General features: G+C 52.5%; 11 non-coding genes across 11 annotated transcripts; 8 read left to right on the forward strand and 3 right to left on the reverse strand.

Annotated features, from left to right (window-relative positions):
* Positions 1-849: 849 nt before the first annotated feature.
* Positions 850-921, forward strand: TRNAR-CCU (transfer RNA arginine (anticodon CCU)). The gene has a single exon. It is a non-coding gene; the product is annotated as a tRNA-Arg (tRNA).
* A 2,172-nt stretch (positions 922-3,093) lies between these two features.
* TRNAW-CCA (transfer RNA tryptophan (anticodon CCA)) lies at positions 3,094-3,165 on the forward strand. The gene has a single exon. It is a non-coding gene; the product is annotated as a tRNA-Trp (tRNA).
* Positions 3,166-5,480: 2,315 nt separating this feature from the next.
* TRNAG-GCC (transfer RNA glycine (anticodon GCC)) lies at positions 5,481-5,551 on the reverse strand. The gene has a single exon. It is a non-coding gene; the product is annotated as a tRNA-Gly (tRNA).
* Positions 5,552-7,581: 2,030 nt separating this feature from the next.
* Positions 7,582-7,653, forward strand: TRNAW-CCA (transfer RNA tryptophan (anticodon CCA)). The gene has a single exon. It is a non-coding gene; the product is annotated as a tRNA-Trp (tRNA).
* Positions 7,654-9,825: 2,172 nt separating this feature from the next.
* On the forward strand, positions 9,826-9,897 carry TRNAW-CCA (transfer RNA tryptophan (anticodon CCA)). Its single transcript has one exon. It is a non-coding gene; the product is annotated as a tRNA-Trp (tRNA).
* Positions 9,898-11,742: 1,845 nt separating this feature from the next.
* On the forward strand, positions 11,743-11,816 carry TRNAN-GUU (transfer RNA asparagine (anticodon GUU)). The gene has a single exon. It is a non-coding gene; the product is annotated as a tRNA-Asn (tRNA).
* Positions 11,817-12,069: 253 nt separating this feature from the next.
* TRNAW-CCA (transfer RNA tryptophan (anticodon CCA)) lies at positions 12,070-12,141 on the forward strand. The gene has a single exon. It is a non-coding gene; the product is annotated as a tRNA-Trp (tRNA).
* A 71-nt stretch (positions 12,142-12,212) lies between these two features.
* On the reverse strand, positions 12,213-12,283 carry TRNAG-GCC (transfer RNA glycine (anticodon GCC)). The gene has a single exon. It is a non-coding gene; the product is annotated as a tRNA-Gly (tRNA).
* A 1,703-nt stretch (positions 12,284-13,986) lies between these two features.
* Positions 13,987-14,060, forward strand: TRNAN-GUU (transfer RNA asparagine (anticodon GUU)). The gene has a single exon. It is a non-coding gene; the product is annotated as a tRNA-Asn (tRNA).
* A 253-nt stretch (positions 14,061-14,313) lies between these two features.
* TRNAW-CCA (transfer RNA tryptophan (anticodon CCA)) lies at positions 14,314-14,385 on the forward strand. The gene has a single exon. It is a non-coding gene; the product is annotated as a tRNA-Trp (tRNA).
* A 4,520-nt stretch (positions 14,386-18,905) lies between these two features.
* On the reverse strand, positions 18,906-18,976 carry TRNAG-GCC (transfer RNA glycine (anticodon GCC)). The gene has a single exon. It is a non-coding gene; the product is annotated as a tRNA-Gly (tRNA).
* Positions 18,977-19,254: the final 278 nt, after the last annotated feature.

Genomic DNA, 19,254 nt, shown 5'->3' on the forward strand with positions numbered 1-19,254 from the left:
GGCGACATGGGGACAGGGGCTAGGGGCTCAGGGAACAGCTACCACAATGCAACCTCGGGTGTGGGGATGCCACTCATTGCGGGTACTGCCCTGGGATTTCCTTTTAGAAAGAATCGCTGGTTAAAGTGTAGTGCACAAAAAACCCAACTCCTCGATTACACTATTAGATAACATCCTTTAACTGCCCCACCCACCCTGTGTGAGTCTCACCCACTTCCCGCCTGCTCCCTCTAGTCTGAGAGTTGTATCTCCACAAAAAACACACAGTGGGGCTCAATGAGCTGCTCATGTCTGACATGGACACCTAAGCAGTGCTGGATTCACAACCTGAAAGCCTGCAAAGGAAAGTGTGCCCGGCAGAAGATAAGCTGCCTGGCAACTCAGAACCTTCTTCTAAGAGAAGTAAGACATGTCACAATGGAGTCTAAGCCTACCTGTCTTATGCCAGGACCTTAGAGCTGCAGGCAGGAGCACAAAGGTAAAAACATATATTGAGTCCCAACACGCTCACTGCGGTGGTTGGTCTCTGCGGCGCAATCGGTTAGTGCGTTCGGCTGTTATCCGAAAGGTTGGTGGTTTAAGCCCACCCAGGGACGTATGCTTTTGCCTACATCAAGTCCTGAATTATAACACAGCTGTCTGGCTTTGCTCTTAGAGCTCTCGCTTTGCCTGCGTGACATGCTCTATCTCAACATTTCTATCTTCTCTCATCTCTTCACCTCTAGTCATTTCCACCAATAGGACTGGAAACGGGCCACCAAGCCTTCTACTTTAACCACAGGCGTACTGAGGGCCAATAAAAGGCACAGAAGCATTTCTTGATCCGGGGCTGAGAACTGCATGCACAGGGACCTCGTGGTGCAACGGTAGCGCGTCTGACTCCTGATCAGAAGGTTGCGTGTTCAAATCACGTCAGGGTCACTCTTTGACATTTTTTTCCCCACCAAGTCTATATCTCTGACTTCTAAAGCAAAGCCAAAAGAAGGGCGCTTTGCATTGGCCGGGGATCGAACCCGGGCCTCCCGCGTGGCAGGCGAGAATTCTACCACTGAACCACCAATGCTTCACTTACATAGGCTGAGCAGAGAGCCCTGCCGTAGACAGTAGTGATGAGGCCCATGCATTCGCATGGGACACCTATGAACAAAGTTTGCATGGCAAGCCTTGGACTGCCAAACGTTCACATGCTGATGGCAGGAATCAGATGCAGGAGACTGAAACTATGAATGTTTCTGCTTTTGCTAAGGACAGTGGTTTGGGGCCAGTGTTGTGCTTGACAGAGCACGACATCAGCCTGCTCTCTGGCTGCTCCCGGGAGAAGTGGCTGACAGAAAGCACCCTCCAGACCACCAGCAATCTTGTGTTTCACAACATGCCACTGTCACTGGACTTTCCTTCTGGGAAAGCCTAGTCACTGACCTGGCCAGATTCCCTGTCCTCCCCAAAATCCTGGGGAGAAACGGGCAGAGTTCTGCGCCCTGCGCCCTCTTTCGCGTCCCTAACGCGCTCCCAATGCGCCCTACAGCCCTGGTCGGGCACAGCCCTGGTCGGGCTCATACCACTGGGGCCTCTGCCGAGGAAGAGCCCCGGAAGCCTAGGGCCAGGCCTATTGCACAGGCATCTTAGACCAGGCCATTCCGGGATTGCTGTGTTTCACGTCCTGCCCTTCAACACTCCTGGGAGGGCTTTCCCTGAGAACCCTCATGTCTCTCCCCTCCCAGGAGGCTGTGGTTCTATGCAAAATAGGGGGTGCACCACGGGCCGTCCCCTTTCCTCTCTCTCGCCAATATCTTTCACCAAAGCTGAGCCCTGCAGGTAAATGTATCTATCTGGCTGAGGGGCTAGGGAGGGCCTTTGCCTGCAGTCTTACAAGCCAGAGTGCAGAGAAGGCAGCAGCTCTGGGACCGGGACTCTGCTCAAAGACATATCTAACATGCCACAGTGGAGCTGAGATGGGCAAGACACGTGTCTCACAGGCAGGCAGCACAACAAGACAGTGGCAGGAAACTATGCTAACAAGGAAAGAGAAAAGTCACGTGTCTCGTGGCCTTCCCACCATTAGACAGTAGTCTGCGCAAGAAAACATCCAACAGTGACAGGACAACCAAGCAAATGACAAACGCTGTGCTGAATAAAGTCATCTTACATGACATTTCGTACAAAGGCCCAGATCATGGGGATGATCGCGCAGAAGCAGCAAGTATCAGAGCCACCGAACCTGAGGTGAGTTACACGAGGAGAAAGGGCGACATGGGGACAGGGGCTAGGGGCTCAGGGAACAGCTACCACAATGCAACCTCGGGTGTGGGGATGCCACTCATTGCGGGTACTGCCCTGGGATTTCCTTTTAGAAAGAATCGCTGGTTAAAGTGTAGTGCACAAAAAACCCAACTCCTCGATTACACTATTAGATAACATCCTTTAACTGCCCCACCCACCCTGTGTGAGTCTCACCCACTTCCCGCCTGCTCCCTCTAGTCTGAGAGTTGTATCTCCACAAAAAACACACAGTGGGGCTCAATGAGCTGCTCATGTCTGACATGGACACCTAAGCAGTGCTGGATTCACAACCTGAAAGCCTGCAAAGGAAAGTGTGCCCGGCAGAAGATAAGCTGCCTGGCAACTCAGAACCTTCTTCTAAGAGAAGTAAGACATGTCACAATGGAGTCTAAGCCTACCTGTCTTATGCCAGGACCTTAGAGCTGCAGGCAGGAGCACAAAGGTAAAAACATATATTGAGTCCCAACACGCTCACTGCAGTGGTTGGTCTCTGTGGCGCAATCGGTTAGCGCGTTTGGCTGTTAACCGAAAGGTTGGTGGTTCAAGCCCACCCAGGGACGTATGCTTTTGCCTACATCAAGTCCTGAATTAAAACACAGCTGTCTGGCTTTGCTCTTAGAGCTCTCGCTTTGCCTGCGTGACATGCTCTATCTCAACATTTCTATCTTCTCTCATCTCTTCACCTCTAGTCATTTCCACCAATAGGACTGGAAACGGGCCACAAAGCCTTCTACTTTAACCACAGGCGTACTGAGGGCCAATAAAAGGCACAGAAGCATTTCTTGATCCGGGGCTGAGAACTGCATGCACAGGGACCTCGTGGCGCAACGGTAGCGCGTCTGACTCCAGATCAGAAGGTTGCGTGTTCAAATCACGTCGGGGTCACTCTTTGACATTTTTTTCCCCACCAAGTCTATATCTCTGACTTCTAAAGCAAAGCCAAAAGAAGGGCGCTTTGCATTGGCCGGGAATCGAACCCGGGCCGCCCGCGTGGCAGGCGAGAATTCTACCACTGAACCACCAATGCTTCACTTACATAACCTGAGCAGAGAGCCCTGCCGTAGACAGTAGTGATGAGGCCCATGCATTCGCATGGGACACCTATGAACAAAGTTTGCATGGCAAGCCTTGGACTGCCAAACGTTCTCATGCTGATGGCAGGAATCAGATGCAGGAGACTGAAACTATGAATGTTTCTGCTTTTGCTAAGGACAGTGGTTTGGGGCCAGTGTTGTGCTTGACAGAGCACGACATCAGCCTGCTCTCTGGCTGCTCCCGGGAGAAGTGGCTGACAGAAAGCACCCTCCAGACCACCAGCAATCTTGTGTTTCACAACATGCCACTGTCACTGGACTTTCCTTCTGGGAAAGCCTAGTCACTGACCTGGCCAGATTCCCTGTCCTTCCGAAAATCCTGGGGAGAAACGGGCAGAGTTCTGCGCCCTGCTCCCTCTTTCGCATCCCTAACGCGCTCCCAACGCGCCCTACAGCCCTGGTCGGGCACAGCCCTGGTCGGGCTCATACCACTGGGGCCTCTGCCGAGGGAGAGCCCCGGAAGCCTAGGGCCAGGCCTATTGCACAGGCATCTTAGACCAGGCCATTCCGGGATTGCTGTGTTTCACGTCCTGCCCTTCAACACTCCTGGGAGGGCTTTCCCTGAGAATCCTCATGTCTCTGCCCTCCCAGGAGGCTGTGGTTCTATGCAAAATAGGGGGTGCACCACGGGCCGTCCCCTTTCCTCTCTCTCGCCAATATCTTTCACCAAAGCTGAGCCCTGCAGGTAAATGTATCTATCTGGCTGAGGGGCCAGGGAGGGCCTTTGCCTGCAGTCTTACAAGCCAGAGTGCAGAGAAGGCAGCAGCTCTGGGACCGGGACTCTGCTCAAAGACATATCTAACATGCCACAGTGGAGCTGAGATGGGCAAGACACGTGTCTCACAGGCAGGCAGCACAACAAGACAGTGGCAGGAAACTATGCTAACAAGGAAAGAGAAAAGTCACGTGTCTCGTGGCCTTCCCACCATTAGACAGTAGTCTGCGCAAGAAAACATCCAACAGTGACAGGACAACCAAGCAAATGACAAACACTGTGCTGAATAAAGTCATCTTACATGACATTTCGTACAAAGGCCCAGATCATGGGGATGATCGCGCAGAAGCAGCAAGTATCAGAGCCACCGAACCTGAGGTGAGTTACACGAGGAGAAAGGGCGACATGGGGACAGGGGCTAGGGGCTCAGGGAACAGCTACCACAATGCAACCTCGGGTGTGGGGATGCCACTCATTGCGGGTACTGCCCTGGGATTTCCTTTTAGAAAGAATCGCTGGTTAAAGTGTAGTGCACAAAAAACCCAACTCCTCGATTACACTATTAGATAACATCCTTTAACTGCCCCACCCACCCTGTGTGAGTCTCACCCACTTCCCGCCTGCTCCCTCTAGTCTGAGAGTTGTATCTCCACAAAAAACACACAGTGGCGCTCAATGAGCTGCTCATGTCTGACATGGACACCTAAGCAGTGCTGGATTCACAACCTGAAAGCCTGCAAAGGAAAGTGTGCCCGGCAGAAGATAAGCTGCCTGGCAACTCAGAACCTTCCTCTAAGAGAAGTAAGACATGTCACAATGGAGTCTAAGCCTACCTGTCTTATGCCAGGACCTTAGAGCTGCAGGCAGGAGCACAAAGGTAAAAACATATATTGAGTCCCAACACGCTCACTGCGGTGGTTGGTCTCTGCGGCGCAATCGGTTAGTGCGTTCGGCTGTTATCCGAAAGGTTGGTGGTTTAAGCCCACCCAGGGACGTATGCTTTTGCCTACATCAAGTCCTGAATTATAACACAGCTGTCTGGCTTTGCTCTTAGAGCTCTCGCTTTGCCTGCGTGACATGCTCTATCTCAACATTTCTATCTTCTCTCATCTCTTCACCTCTAGTCATTTCCACCAATAGGACTGGAAACGGGCCACCAAGCCTTCTACTTTAACCACAGGCGTACTGAGGGCCAATAAAAGGCACAGAAGCATTTCTTGATCCGGGGCTGAGAACTGCATGCACAGGGACCTCGTGGTGCAACGGTAGCGCGTCTGACTCCAGATCAGAAGGTTGCGTGTTCGAATCACGTCAGGGTCACTCTTTGACATTTTTTTCCCCACCAAGTCTATATCTCTGACTTCTAAAGCAAAGCCAAAAGAAGGGCGCTTTGCATTGGCCGGGAATCGAACCCGGGCCTCCCGCGTGGCAGGCGAGAATTCTACCACTGAACCACCAATGCTTCACTTACATAGGCTGAGCAGAGAGCCCTGCCGTAGACAGTAGTGATGAGGCCCATGCATTCGCATGGGACACCTATGAACAAAGTTTGCATGGCAAGCCTTGGACTGCCAAACGTTCACATGCTGATGGCAGGAATCAGATGCAGGAGACTGAAACTATGAATGTTTCTGCTTTTGCTAAGGACAGTGGTTTGGGGCCAGTGTTGTGCTTGACAGAGCACGACATCAGCCTGCTCTCTGGCTGCTCCCGGGAGAAGTGGCTGACAGAAAGCACCCTCCAGACCACCAGCAATCTTGTGTTTCACAACATGCCACTGTCACTGGACTTTCCTTCTGGGAAAGCCTAGTCACTGACCTGGCCAGATTCCCTGTCCTCCCCAAAATCCTGGGGAGAAACGGGCAGAGTTCTGCGCCCTGCGCCCTCTTTCGCGTCCCTAACGCGCTCCCAATGCGCCCTACAGCCCTGGTCGGGCACAGCCCTGGTCGGGCTCATACCACTGGGGCCTCTGCCGAGGAAGAGCCCCGGAAGCCTAGGGCCAGGCCTATTGCACAGGCATCTTAGACCAGGCCATTCCGGGATTGCTGTGTTTCACGTCCTGCCCTTCAACACTCCTGGGAGGGCTTTCCCTGAGAACCCTCATGTCTCTCCCCTCCCAGGAGGCTGTGGTTCTATGCAAAATAGGGGGTGCACCACGGGCCGTCCCCTTTCCTCTCTCTCGCCAATATCTTTCACCAAAGCTGAGCCCTGCAGGTAAATGTATCTATCTGGCTGAGGGGCTAGGGAGGGCCTTTGCCTGCAGTCTTACAAGCCAGAGTGCAGAGAAGGCAGCAGCTCTGGGACCGGGACTCTGCTCAAAGACATATCTAACATGCCACAGTGGAGCTGAGATGGGCAAGACACGTGTCTCACAGGCAGGCAGCACAACAAGACAGTGGCAGGAAACTATGCTAACAAGGAAAGAGAAAAGTCACGTGTCTTGTGGCCTTCCCACCATTAGACAGTAGTCTGCGCAAGAAAACATCCAACAGTGACAGGACAACCAAGCAAATGACAAACGCTGTGCTGAATAAAGTCATCTTACATGACATTTCGTACAAAGGCCCAGATCATGGGGATGATCGCGCAGAAGCAGCAAGTATCAGAGCCACCGAACCTGAGGTGAGTTACACGAGGAGAAAGGGCGACATGGGGACAGGGGCTAGGGGCTCAGGGAACAGCTACCACAATGCAACCTCGGGTGTGGGGATGCCACTCATTGCGGGTACTGCCCTGGGATTTCCTTTTAGAAAGAATCGCTGGTTAAAGTGTAGTGCACAAAAAACCCAACTCCTCGATTACACTATTAGATAACATCCTTTAACTGCCCCACCCACCCTGTGTGAGTCTCACCCACTTCCCGCCTGCTCCCTCTAGTCTGAGAGTTGTATCTCCACAAAAAACACACAGTGGGGCTCAATGAGCTGCTCATGTCTGACATGGACACCTAAGCAGTGCTGGATTCACAACCTGAAAGCCTGCAAAGGAAAGTGTGCCCGGCAGAAGATAAGCTGCCTGGCAACTCAGAACCTTCTTCTAAGAGAAGTAAGACATGTCACAATGGAGTCTAAGCCTACCTGTCTTATGCCAGGACCTTAGAGCTGCAGGCAGGAGCACAAAGGTAAAAACATATATTGAGTCCCAACCTGCTCACTGCAGTGGTTGGTCTCTGTGGCGCAATCGGTTAGCGCGTTTGGCTGTTAACCGAAAGGTTGGTGGTTCAAGCCCACCCAGGGACGTATGCTTTTGCCTACATCAAGTCCTGAATTAAAACACAGCTGTCTGGCTTTGCTCTTAGAGCTCTCGCTTTGCCTGCGTGACATGCTCTATCTCAACATTTCTATCTTCTCTCATCTCTTCACCTCTAGTCATTTCCACCAATAGGACTGGAAACGGGCCACAAAGCCTTCTACTTTAACCACAGGCGTACTGTGGGCCAATAAAAGGCACAGAAGCATTTCTTGATCCGGGGCTGAGAACTGCATGCACAGGGACCTCGTGGCGCAACGGTAGCGCGTCTGACTCCAGATCAGAAGGTTGCGTGTTCAAATCACGTCGGGGTCACTCTTTGACATTTTTTTCCCCACCAAGTCTATATCTCTGACTTCTAAAGCAAAGCCAAAAGAAGGGCGCTTTGCATTGGCCGGGAATCGAACCCGGGCCTCCCGCGTGGCAGGCGAGAATTCTTCCACTGAACCACCAATGCTTCACTTACGTAACCTGAGCAGAGAGCCCTGCCGTAGACAGTAGTGATGAGGCCCATGCATTCGCATGGGACACCTATGAACAAAGTTTGCATGGCAAGCCTTGGACTGCCAAACGTTCACATGCTGATGGCAGGAATCAGATGCAGGAGACTGAAACTATGAATGTTTCTGCTTTTGCTAAGGACAGTGGTTTGGGGCCAGTGTTGTGCTTGACAGAGCACGACATCAGCCTGCTCTCTGGCTGCTCCCGGGAGAAGTGGCTGACAGAAAGCACCCTCCAGACCACCAGCAATCTTGTGTTTCACAACATGCCACTGTCACTGGACTTTCCTTCTGGGAAAGCCTAGTCACTGACCTGGCCAGATTCCCTGTCCTCCCCAAAATCCTGGGGAGAAACGGGCAGAGTTCTGCGCCCTGCGCCCTCTTTCGCGTCCCTAACGCGCTCCCAACGCGCCCTACAGCCCTGGTCGGGCACAGCCCTGGTCGGGCTCATACCACTGGGGCCTCTGCCGAGGAAGAGCCCCGGAAGCCTAGGGCCAGGCCTATTGCACAGGCATCTTAGACCAGGCCATTCCGGGATTGCTGTGTTTCACGTCCTGCCCTTCAACACTCCTGGGAGGGCTTTCCCTGAGAACCCTCATGTCTCTGCCCTCCCAGGAGGCTGTGGTTCTATGCAAAATAGGGGGTGCACCACGAGCCGTCCCCTTTCCTCTCTCTCGCCAATATCTTTCACCAAAGCTGAGCCCTGCAGGTAAATGTATCTATCTGGCTGAGGGGCCAGGGAGGGCCTTTGCCTGCAGTCTTACAAGCCAGAGTGCAGAGAAGGCAGCAGCTCTGGGACCGGGACTCTGCTCAAAGACATATCTAACATGCCACAGTGGAGCTGAGATGGGCAAGACACGTGTCTCACAGGCAGGCAGCAAAACAAGACAGTGGCAGGAAACTATGCTAACAAGGAAAGAGAAAAGTCACGTGTCTCGTGGCCTTCCCACCATTAGACAGTAGTCTGCGCAAGAAAACATCCAACAGTGACAGGACAACCAAGCAAATGACAAACGCTGTGCTGAATAAAGTCATCTTACATGACATTTCGTACAAAGGCCCAGATCATGGGGATGATCGCGCAGAAGCAGCAAGTATCAGAGCCACCGAACCTGAGGTGAGTTACACGAGGAGAAAGGGCGACATGGGGACAGGGGCTAGGGGCTCAGGGAACAGCTAACACAATGCAACCTCGGGTGTGGGGATGCCACTCATTGCGGGTACTGCCCTGGGATTTCCTTTTAGAAAGAATCGCTGGTTAAAGTGTAGTGCACAAAAAACCCAACTCCTCGATTACACTATTAGATAACATCCTTTAACTGCCCCACCCACCCTGTGTGAGTCTCACCCACTTCCCGCCTGCTCCCTCTAGTCTGAGAGTTGTATCTCCACAAAAAACACAGAGTGGGGCTCAATGAGCTGCTCATGTCTGACATGGACACCTAAGCAGTGCTGGATTCACAACCTGAAAGCCTGCAAAGGAAAGTGTGCCCGGCAGAAGATAAGCTGCCTGGCAACTCAGAACCTTCTTCTAAGAGAAGTAAGACATGTCACAATGGAGTCTAAGCCTACCTGTCTTATGCCAGGACCTTAGAGCTGCAGGCAGGAGCACAAAGCTAAAAACATATATTGAGTCCCAACACGCTCACTGCAGTGGTTGGTCTCTGTGGCGCAATCGGTTAGCGCGTTAGTCTGTTAACCGAAAGGTTGGTGGTTCAAGCCCACCCAGGGACGTATGCTTTTGCCTACATCAAGTCCTGAATTAAAACACAGCTGTCTGGCTTTGCTCTTAGAGCTCTCGCTTTGCCTGCGTGACATGCTCTATCTCAACATTTCTATCTTCTCTCATCTCTTCACCTCTAGTCATTTCCACCAATAGGACTGGAAACGGGCCACAAAGCCTTCTACTTTAACCACAGGCGTACTGAGGGCCAATAAAAGGCACAGAAGCATTTCTTGATCCGGGGCTGAGAACTGCATGCACAGGGACCTCGTGGCGCAACGGTAGCGCGTCTGACTCCAGATCAGAAGGTTGCGTGTTCAAATCACGTCGGGGTCACTCTTTGACATTTTTTTCCCCACCAAGTCTATATCTCTGACTTCTAAAGCAAAGCCAAAAGAAGGGCGCTTTGCATTGGCCGGGAATCGAACCCGGGCCTCCCGCGTGGCAGGTGAGAATTCTACCACTGAACCACCAATGCTTCACTTACATATCCTGAGCAGAGAGCCCTGCCGTAGACAGTAGTGATGAGGCCCATGCATTTGCATGGGACACCTATGAACAAAGTTTGCATGGCAAGCCTTGGACTGCCAAACGTTCACATGCTGATGGCAGGAATCAGATGCAGGAGACTGAAACTATGAATGTTTCTGCTTTTGCTAAGGACAGTGGTTTGGGGCCAGTGTTGTGCTTGACAGAGCACGACATCAGCCTGCTCTCTGGCTGCTCCCGGGAGAAGTGGCTGACAGAAAGCACCCTCCAGACCACCAGCAATCTTGTGTTTCACAACATGCCACTGTCACTGGACTTTCCTTCTGGGAAAGCCTAGTCACTGACCTGGCCAGATTCCCTGTCCTCCCCAAAATCCTGGGGAGAAACGGGCAGAGTTCTGCGCCCTGCGCCCTCTTTCGCGTCCCTAACGCGCTCCCAACGCGCCCTACAGCCCTGGTCGGGCACAGCCCTGGTCAGGCTCATACCACTGGGGCCTCTGCCGAGGAAGAGCCCCGGAAGCCTAGGGCCAGGCCTATTGCACAGGCATCTTAGACCAGGCCATTCCGGGATTGCTGTGTTTCACGTCCTGCCCTTCAACACTCCTGGGAGGGCTTTCCCTGAGAACCCTCATGTCTCTCCCCTCCCAGGAGGCTGTGGTTCTATGCAAAATAGGGGGTGCACCACGAGCCGTCCCCTTTCCTCTCTCTCGCCAATATCTTTCACCAAAGCTGAGCCCTGCAGGTAAATGTATCTATCTGGCTGAGGGGCCAGGGAGGGCCTTTGCCTGCAGTCTTACAAGCCAGAGTGCAGAGAAGGCAGCAGCTCTGGGACCGGGACTCTGCTCAAAGACATATCTAACATGCCACAGTGGAGCTGAGATGGGCAAGACACGTGTCTCACAGGCAGGCAGCAAAACAAGACAGTGGCAGGAAACTATGCTAACAAGGAAAGAGAAAAGTCACGTGTCTCGTGGCCTTCCCACCATTAGACAGTAGTCTGCGCAAGAAAACATCCAACAGTGACAGGACAACCAAGCAAATGACAAACGCTGTGCTGAATAAAGTCATCTTACATGACATTTCGTACAAAGGCCCAGATCATGGGGATGATCGCGCAGAAGCAGCAAGTATCAGAGCCACCGAACCTGAGGTGAGTTACACGAGGAGAAAGGGCGACATGGGGACAGGGGCTAGGGGCTCAGGGAACAGCTAACACAATGCAACCTCGGGTGTGGGGATGCCACTCATTGCGGGTACTGCCCTGGGATTTCCTTTTAGAAAGAATCGCTGGTTAAAGTGTAGTGCACAAAAAACCCAACTCCTCGATTACACTATTAGATAACATCCTTTAACTGCCCCACCCACCCTGTGTGAGTCTCACCCACTTCCCGCCTGCTCCCTCTAGTCTGAGAGTTGTATCTCCACAAAAAACACACAGTGGGGCTCAATGAGCTGCTCATGTCTGACATGGACACCTAAGCAGTGCTGGATTCACAACCTGAAAGCCTGCAAAGGAAAGTGTGCCCGGCAGAAGATAAGCTGCCTGGCAACTCAGAACCTTCTTCTAAGAGAAGTAAGACATGTCACAATGGAGTCTAAGCCTACCTGTCTTATGCCAGGACCTTAGAGCTGCAGGGTGGAGCACAAAGCTAAAAACATATATTGAGTCCCAACACGCTCACTGCAGTGGTTGGTCTCTGTGGCGCAATCGGTTAGCGCGTTCGGCTGTTAACCGAAAGGTTGGTGGTTCAAGCCCACCCAGGGACGTATGCTTTTGCCTACATCAAGTCCTGAATTAAAACACAGCTGTCTGGCTTTGCTCTTAGAGCTCTCGCTTTGCCTGCGTGACATGCTCTATCTCAACATTTCTATCTTCTCTCATCTCTTCACCTCTAGTCATTTCCACCAATAGGACTGGAAACGGGCCACCAAGCCTTCTACTTTAACCACAGGTGTACTGAGGGCCAATAAAAGGCACAGAAGCATTTCTTGATCCGGGGCTGAGAACTGCATGCACAGGGACCTCGTGGCGCAACGGTAGCGCGTCTGACTCCAGATCAGAAGGTTGCGTGTTCAAATCACGTCGGGGTCACTCTTTGACATTTTTTTCCCCACCAAGTCTATATCTCTGACTTCTAAAGCAAAGCCAAAAGAAGGGCGCTTTGCATTGGCCGGGAATCGAACCCGGGCCTCCCGCGTGGCAGGCGAGAATTCTACCACTGAACCACCAATGCTTCACTTACATAGGCTGAGCAGAGAGCCCTGCCGTAGACAGTAGTGATGAGGCCCATGCATTCGCATGGGACACCTATGAACAAAGTTTGCATGGCAAGCCTTGGACTGCCAAACGTTCACATGCTGATGGCAGGAATCAGATGCAGGAGACTGAAACTATGAATGTTTCTGCTTTTGCTAAGGACAGTGGTTTGGGGCCAGTGTTGTGCTTGACAGAGCACGACATCAGCCTGCTCTCTGGCTGCTCCCGGGAGAAGTGGCTGACAGAAAGCACCCTCCAGACCACCAGCAATCTTGTGTTTCACAACATGCCACTGTCACTGGACTTTCCTTCTGGGAAAGCCTAGTCACTGACCTGGCCAGATTCCCTGTCCTCCCCAAAATCCTGGGGAGAAACGGGCAGAGTTCTGCACCCTGCGCCCTCTTTCGCGTCCCTAACGCGCTCCCAACGCGCCCTACAGCCCTGGTCGGGCACAGCCCTGGTCGGGCTCATACCACTGGGGCCTCTGCCGAGGAAGAGCCCCGGAAGCCTAGGGCCAGGCCTATTGCACAGGCATCTTAGACCAGGCCATTCCGGGATTGCTGTGTTTCACGTCCTGCCCTTCAACACTCCTGGGAGGGCTTTCCCTGAGAACCCTCATGTCTCTGCCCTCCCAGGAGGCTGTGGTTCTATGCAAAATAGGGGGTGCACCACGGGCCGTCCCCTTTCCTCTCTCTCGCCAATATCTTTCACCAAAGCTGAGCCCTGCAGGTAAATGTATCTATCTGGCTGAGGGGCCAGGGAGGGCCTTTGCCTGCAGTCTTACAAGCCAGAGTGCAGAGAAGGCAGCAGCTCTGGGACCGGGACTCTGCTCAAAGACATATCTAACATGCCACAGTGGAGCTGAGATGGGCAAGACACGTGTCTCACAGGCTGGCAGCACACCAAGACAGTGGCAGGAAACTATGCTAACAAGGAAAGAGAAAAGTCACGTGTCTCGTGGCCTTCCCACCATTAGACAGTAGTCTGCGCAAGAAAACATCCAACAGTGACAGGACAACCAAGCAAATGACAAACGCCGTGCTGAATAAAGTCATCTTACATGACATTTCGTACAAAGGCCCAGATCATGGGGATGATCGCGCAGAAGCAGCAAGTATCAGAGCCACCGAACCTGGGGTGAGTTACACGAGGAGAAAGGGCGACATGGGGACAGGGGCTATGGGCTCAGGGAACAGCTACCACAATGCAACCTCGGGTGTGGGGATGCCACTCATTGCGGGTACTGCCCTGGGATTTCCTTTTAGAAAGAATCGCTGGTTAAAGTGTAGTGCACAAAAAACCCAACTCCTCGATTACACTATTAGATAACATCCTTTAACTGCCCCACCCACCCTGTGTGAGTCTCACCCACTTCCCGCCTGCTCCCTCTAGTCTGAGAGTTGTATCTCCACAAAAAACACACAGTGGGGCTCAATGAGCTGCTCATGTCTGACATGGACACCTAAGCAGTGCTGGATTCACAACCTGAAAGCCTGCAAAGGAAAGTGTGCCCGGCAGAAGATAAGCTGCCTGGCAACTCAGAACCTTCTTCTAAGAGAAGTAAGACATGTCACAATGGAGTCTAAGCCTACCTGTCTTATGCCAGGACCTAAGAGCTGCAGGCAGGAGCACAAAGGTAAAAACATATATTGAGTCCCAACACGCTCACTGCAGTGGTTGGTCTCTGTGGCGCAATCGGTTAGCGCGTTCGGCTGTTAACCGAAAGGTTGGTGGTTCAAGCCCACCCAGGGACGTATGCTTTTGCCTACATCAAGTCCTGAATTAAAACACAGCTGTCTGGCTTTGCTCTTAGAGCTCTCGCTTTGCCTGCGTGACATGCTCTATCTCAACATTTCTATCTTCTCTCATCTCTTCACCTCTAGTCATTTCCACCAATAGGACTGGAAACGGGCCACCAAGCCTTCTACTTTAACCACAGGCGTACTGAGGGCCAATAAAAGGCACAGAAGCATTTCTTGATCCGGGGCTGAGAACTGCATGCACAGGGACCTCGTGGCGCAACGGTAGCGCGTCTGACTCCAGATCAGAAGGTTGCGTGTTCAAATCACGTCGGGGTCACTCTTTGACATTTTTTTCCCCACCAAGTCAATATCTCTGACTTCTAAAGCAAAGCCAAAAGAAGGGCGCTTTGCATTGGCCGGAAATCGAACCTGGGCCTCCCGCGTGGCAGGCGAGAATTCTACCACTGAACCACCAATGCTTCACTTACATAGGCTGAGCAGAGAGCCCTGCCGTAGGCAGTAGTGATGAGGCCCATGCATTCGCATGGGACACCTATGAACAAAGTTTGCATGGCAAGCCTTGGACTGCCAAACGTTCACATGCTGATGGCAGGAATCAGATGCAGGAGTCTGAAACTGTGAATGTTTCTGCTTTTGCTAAGGACAGTGGTTTGGGGCCAGTGTTGTGCTTGACAGAGCACGACATCAGCCTGCTCTCTGGCTGCTCCCAGGAGAAGTGGCTGACAGAAAGCACCCTCCAGACCACCAGCAATCTTGTGTTTCACAACATGCCACTGTCACTGGACTTTCCTTCTGGGAAAGCCTAGTCACTGACCTGGCCAGATTCCCTGTCCTCCCCAAAATCCTGGGGAGAAACGGGCAGAGTTCTGCGCCCTGCGCCCTCTTTCGCGCCCCTAACGCGCTCCCAACGCGCCCTACAGCCCTGGTCGGGCTCATACCACTGGGGCCTCTGCCGAGGAAGAGCCCCGGAAGCCTAGGGCCAGGCCTATTGCACAGGCATCTTAGACCAGGCCATTCCGGGATTGCTGTGTTTCACGTCCTGCCCTTCAACACTCCTGGGAGGGCTTTCCCTGAGAACCCTCATGTCTCTCCCCTCCCAGGAGGCTGTGGTTCTATGCAAAATAGGGGGTGCACCACGGGCCGTCCCCTTTCCTCTCTCTCGCCAATATCTTTCACCAAAGCTGAGCCCTGCAGGTAAATGTATCTATCTGGCTGAGGGGCCAGGGAGGGCCTTTGCCTGCAGTCTTACAAGCCAGAGTGCAGAGAAGGCAGCAGCTCTGGGACCGGGACTCTGCTCAAAGACATATCTAACATGCCACAGTGGAGCTGAGATGGGCAAGACACGTGTCTCACAGGCAGGCAGCACAACAAGACAGTGGCAGGAAACTATGCTAACAAGGAAAGAGAAAAGTCACGTGTCTCGTGGCCTTCCCACCATTAGACAGTAGTCTGCGCAAGAAAACATCCAACAGTGACAGGACAACCAAGCAAATGACAAACGCTGTGCTGAATAAAGTCATCTTACATGACATTTCGTACAAAGGCCCAGATCATGGGGATGATCGCGCAGAAGCAGCAAGTATCAGAGCCACCGAACCTGAGGTGAGTTACACGAGGAGAAAGGGCGACATGGGGACAGGGGCTAGGGGCTCAGGGAACAGCTACCACAATGCAACCTCGGGTGTGGGGATGCCACTCATTGCGGGTACTGCCCTGGGATTTCCTTTTAGAAAGAATCGCTGGTTAAAGTGTAGTGCACAAAAAACCCAACTCCTCGATTACACTATTAGATAACATCCTTTAACTGCCCCACCCACCCTGTGTGAGTCTCACCCACTTCCCGCCTGCTCCCTCTAGTCTGAGAGTTGTATCTCCACAAAAAACACACAGTGGGGCTCAATGAGCTGCTCATGTCTGACATGGACACCTAAGCAGTGCTGGATTCACAACCTGAAAGCCTGCAAAGGAAAGTGTGCCCGGCAGAAGATAAGCTGCCTGGCAACTCAGAACCTTCTTCTAAGAGAAGTAAGACATGTCACAATGGAGTCTAAGCCTACCTGTCTTATGCCAGGACCTTAGAGCTGCAGGCAGGAGCACAAAGGTAAAAACATATATTGAGTCCCAACACGCTCACTGCGGTGGTTGGTCTCTGTGGCGCAATCGGTTAGCGTGTTTGGCTGTTAACCGAAAGGTTGGTGGTTCAAGCCCACCCAGGGACGTATGCTTTTGCCTACATCAAGTCCTGAATTAAAACACAGCTGTCTGGCTTTGCTCTTAGAGCTCTCGCTTTGCCTGCGTGACATGCTCTATCTCAACATTTCTATCTTCTCTCATCTCTTCACCTCTAGTCATTTCCACCAATAGGACTGGAAACGGGCCACCAAGCCTTCTACTTTAACCACAGGCGTACTGAGGGCCAATAAAAGGCACAGAAGCATTTCTTGATCCGGGGCTGAGAACTGCATGCACAGGGACCTCGTGGCGCAACGGTAGCGCGTCTGACTCCAGATCAGAAAGTTGCGTGTTCAAATCACGTCGGGGTCACTCTTTGACATTTTTTTCCCCACCAAGTCTATATCTCTGACTTCTAAAGCAAAGCCAAAAGAAGGGCGCTTTGCATTGGCCGGGAATCGAACCCGGGCCTCCCACGTGGCAGGCGAGAATTCTACCACTGAACCACCAATGCTTCACTTACATAACCTGAGCAGAGAGCCCTGCCGTAGACAGTAGTGATGAGGCCCATGCATTCGCATGGGACACCTATGAACAAAGTTTGCATGGCAAGCCTTGGACTGCCAAACGTTCACATGCTGATGGCAGGAATCAGATGCAGGAGACTGAAACTATGAATGTTTCTGCTTTTGCTAAGGACAGTGGTTTGGGGCCAGTGTTGTGCTTGACAGAGCACGACATCAGCCTGCTCTCTGGCTGCTCCCGGGAGAAGTGGCTGACAGAAAGCACCCTCCAGACCACCAGCAATCTTGTGTTTCACAACATGCCACTGTCACTGGACTTTCCTTCTGGGAAAGCCTAGTCACTGACCTGGCCAGATTCCCTGTCCTCCCCAAAATCCTGGGGAGAAACGGGCAGAGTTCTGCGCCCTCTTTCGCGTCCCTAACGCGCTCCCAACGCGCCCTACAGCCCTGGTCGGGCTCATACCACTGGGGCCTCTGCCGAGGAAGAGCCCCGGAAGCCTAGGGCCAGGCCTATTGCACAGGCATCTTAGACCAGGCCATTCCGGGATTGCTGTGTTTCACGTCCTGCCCTTCAACACTCCTGGGAGGGCTTTCCCTGAGAACCCTCATGTCTCTGCCCTCCCAGGAGGCTGTGGTTCTATGCAAAATAGGGGGTGCACCACGGGCCGTCCCCTTTCCTCTCTCTCGCCAATATCTTTCACCAAAGCTGAGCCCTGCAGGTAAATGTATCTATCTGGCTGAGGGGCCAGGGAGGGCCTTTGCCTGCAGTCTTACAAGCCAGAGTGCAGAGAAGGCAGCAGCTCTGGGACCGGGACTCTGCTCAAAGACATATCTAACATGCCACAGTGGAGCTGAGATGGGCAAGACACGTGTCTCACAGGCAGGCAGCACAACAAGACAGTGGCAGGAAACTATGCTAACAAGGAAAGAGAAAAGTCACGTGTCTCGTGGCCTTCCCACCATTAGACAGTAGTCTGCGCAAGAAAACATCCAACAGTGACAGGACAACCAAGCAAATGACAAACGCTGTGCTGAATAAAGTCATCTTACATGACATTTCGTACAAAGGCCCAGATCATGGGGATGATCGCGCAGAAGCAGCAAGTATCAGAGCCACCGAACCTGAGGTGAGTTACACGAGGAGAAAGGGCGACATGGGGACAGGGGCTAGGGGCTCAGGGAACAGCTACCACAATGCAACCTCGGGTGTGGGGATGCCACTCATTGCGGGTACTGCCCTGGGATTTCCTTTTAGAAAGAATCGCTGGTTAAAGTGTAGTGCACAAAAAACCCAACTCCTCGATTACACTATTAGATAACATCCTTTAACTGCCCCACCCACCCTGTGTGAGTCTCACCCACTTCCCGCCTGCTCCCTCTAGTCTGAGAGTTGTATCTCCACAAAAAACACACAGTGGGGCTCAATGAGCTGCTCATGTCTGACATGGACACCTAAGCAGTGCTGGATTCACAACCTGAAAGCCTGCAAAGGAAAGTGTGCCCGGCAGAAGATAAGCTGCCTGGCAACTCAGAACCTTCTTCTAAGAGAAGTAAGACATGTCACAATGGAGTCTAAGCCTACCTGTCTTATGCCAGGACCTTAGAGCTGCAGGCAGGAGCACAAAGGTAAAAACATATATTGAGTCCCAACACGCTCACTGCGGTGGTTGGTCTCTGTGGCGCAATCGGTTAGCGCGTTTGGCTGTTAACCGAAAGGTTGGTGGTTCAAGCCCACCCAGGGACGTATGCTTTTGCCTACATCAAGTCCTGAATTAAAACACAGCTGTCTGGCTTTGCTCTTAGAGCTCTCGCTTTGCCTGCGTGACATGCTCTATCTCAACATTTCTATCTTCTCTCATCTCTTCACCTCTAGTCATTTCCACCAATAGGACTGGAAACGGGCCACCAAGACTTCTACTTTAACCACAGGCGTACTGAGGGCCAATAAAAGGCACAGAAGCATTTCTTGATCCGGGGCGGAGAACTGCATGCACAGGGACCTCGTGGCGCAACGGTAGCGCGTCTGACTCCAGATCAGAAAGTTGCGTGTTCAAATCACGTCGGGGTCACTCTTTGACATTTTTTTCCCCACCAAGTCTATATCTCTGACTTCTAAAGCAAAGCCAAAAGAAGGGCGCTTTGCATTGGCCGGGAATCGAACCCGGGCCTCCCGCGTGGCAGGCGAGAATTCTACCACTGAACCACCAATGCTTCACTTATATAACCTGAGCAGAGAGCCCTGCCGTAGACAGTAGTGATGAGGCCCATGCATTCGCATGGGACACCTATGAACAAAGTTTGCATGGCAAGCCTTGGACTGCCAAACGTTCACATGCTGATGGCAGGAATCAGATGCAGGAGACTGAAACTATGAATGTTTCTGCTTTTGCTAAGGACAGTGGTTTGGGGCCAGTGTTGTGCTTGACAGAGCACGACATCAGCCTGCTCTCTGGCTGCTCCCGGGAGAAGTGGCTGACAGAAAGCACCCT

Source organism: Pleurodeles waltl, chromosome 4_1 (assembly GCF_031143425.1).
Source record: "Pleurodeles waltl isolate 20211129_DDA chromosome 4_1, aPleWal1.hap1.20221129, whole genome shotgun sequence".
Classification (NCBI taxonomy): domain Eukaryota; kingdom Metazoa; phylum Chordata; class Amphibia; order Caudata; family Salamandridae; genus Pleurodeles; species Pleurodeles waltl.